Here is a 2,608-nt window from a genome sequence, read left to right as displayed (position 1 = left end):
TCCACTTCCCATCTCCGGCTCGGTCTCAGGGTCCGATAGTGGGCGGAATAAGAGGGCCTGGGATTGCAAGCTTAAGCCAGGAGAAGCCTACGGGTGCTTCCACCAAGCGCGTACGCTCGAGTCTGGGTTTCTTAACGCCGGCAGCCGTAGCCTTCTTCTGCTTTTCGTTGTCCGCTAGAGCTTGTTCTTGTGCGTTACGGTCTGCCGGTATGGCAAACTCGCTGCGCTTGTCTTTGTCTCCACGTTGCCTCGCTCCGCTCATCTTAACGCTTCGCGGTTGTACTAGTTGGCATGGCCCGCAAAGCTAGGAACCGAGTGTCATCATATTTGCTTTTACTGAACCCACTAGGGTGAGCCCAGCGGCCTTACGGCCACACTTTTTGCGGTGATGTAGTTTGTGCAATGGTTATCATGCAGCCAAGCTCGTTTTTGTAAGCTCCTTTTATGGTAACGTAGTGTCTGGTATGGCCTGGTCGGTATCGTCAAGGTCCTTTTCGAATACGATGTTTTTGGTGTCGTACGTCTGTCCACACTCGACTTTCGAATTGAGAGCCGAGATTTTTGATAAATGCACGCGCTTGAACGCGTGCCGTCGCGACGGAGAGCTGTCCGTTCGCGAAAACTGGTTCCGGTAGTTAGACGCCAACTTCAGGTACCGTCTGAGCCTGTGACTTGTTAATAGTCATCGCTAATGCGAGACGAACGGGGAAGTGCAGACGCTTAAGTTGGAACGGCAGAGTGTTGTGCGGACCGTCGTTGATGAGCAAGATGCGAGGTATGAGAACGACATCGCCAGCTTGCGTGCCAGCCGAATTTCGTAGGCTGAATGCACAGGTCACGCAATGCCTGCACAACGAGTCGCGTTCCGTTGCACAAACCGCGACATTGGCACAGGTTACGCAGGAGCATGACACTAACGTTGACCTTGAGCTCGAGACGGTGAGGAGTGAAGCCAGCGATGTTGATGGAGTTGAGGTCTCAACGGGGTAGTTGATAGCCGCTTCTTCTTGTAGCCGATTGTCGTCGTCGTTTGTTGTTGCAACTTGTACCTCGTCTTCGAGAGCTTCATAACTGTGGGCAGACGTTTAAACGCGCTGGTCAGGTACCAAGCGATGACGTCGTAATTTAGCGCCAAAATGGCACTTTAAGCATGGTACGCTGGTAGCAGATGGATGGGAATAAAAGCAAGCTCTGGGTACATGAAATATATCAAGTAGGTAACCACAGCGGGGAGTGGCTGTCGATGACGATGTCTTCTGGTTGGCAGATGTACTCTTCACCAAAGCCGCGGTGTGCTGCCTGATCGTGGCCATAGACAACGGCACTATTTGTCATCACATGCAAGTAGACCTAGGCCCTGACACACTTCCTTGACGGTAGCGTGAACAACACCGTGGACAGTGCGCAGATCTTTGTACAACGTAGTCTCGCGCCGAAGTTACAGGAGCGATCGTATGGGATACCGCTTGCCTTCCTATGGGAGAACGGGTACTTTCTGCCGAAAGCACGGTTTCATTGACGCATGCGAGGTAACCAATGACCTTCATTCGCCGTTTGCCGTTTGCCATGTGTAATAGAGACGAATGTGGCTGTGAAGTCGCGTTCTTGGTGATATTCCATCGTCAGGAATGCTCACAAGATGAGGTAATAAAAAGGCCATGAACGTCGTCCGTTGGTTGCTACGAACTCGCGCGCCCGTGCCGTTCATAGCTCCCGGCACGAAACGCAAAGCTTGCTTACACTCCTTGTGTACAGTGAACGAGGCGTACGACGCTGTGCGCATCGGCGTGACTCCCATGATACGCATTGGAGCCTCTGGAGCCGTGATGTATCGCCCGCCCAGGACAGCTTGACCTCATCGATAGCGTGACCGACGTGGTATGCAATGCGAGAGTGACAGAGAACAACATCTTGAACAAATCTTTAAGGCTTCAGTCCGGGTCATCAAGTTCGAAAACCTGGGTTTGCATTACGCTGACAGTATGCATATATGCTTGCTAAAGGCGACAAAACGACGTAAAAACAATCCGTTGCTGTCGGACTGTCTAGAATTGCGGACTTGCTGCGCTAATCAGCGGCATTGATAGACGCACTTCTTTAGCAAAGAAGATACGCTCCTCTTAGCCGCTTCTTGGCACGCGCATAGCGCCAGGAGTGGTCACGCTGCGTACCTCCGACTGCTTAGCTCCAAGTAGTAGTAACACCGTGCGGCAGGCAAGGCTCGAAACCAGAGTCATTTAACTTGCCTTGTATCTGGCAACTTTCGAATAGCAATCACATAGGAGGGAGACTGCGAGCAACAGCCCGCAATAGTGCGCTGAGTTCTGCGTTTTCCCAGCCGTTCCGCAAGCGAAACCAACCGACGAGTGGCCGCGTCCTCCGAAGCGCGGCCGTCGGTCATCCAGGCCGCGGCAGAAGGAGGCCTCGTCCTTCGACGCCTTCGCCTGCTGCGAGCCGCGCCATCAGACCAAGCGACGCTGAGCGATGAGGAACTCATCGCCACGCTGTACAAGACGACGTATCCGAGGAAGACGACGACATGCTCCAGCCAGACAACAAACAAAAACAACGGTCGGGGGGACCACAAACAACATCAGATCCAACACAG

The sequence above is a fragment of the Saprolegnia parasitica genome, assembly GCF_000151545.1.
Source record: "Saprolegnia parasitica CBS 223.65 unplaced genomic scaffold supercont2.488, whole genome shotgun sequence".
In the NCBI taxonomy this organism is placed as follows: domain Eukaryota; phylum Oomycota; class Saprolegniomycetes; order Saprolegniales; family Saprolegniaceae; genus Saprolegnia; species Saprolegnia parasitica.
Note: the sequence above shows the minus strand (reverse complement) of the source record.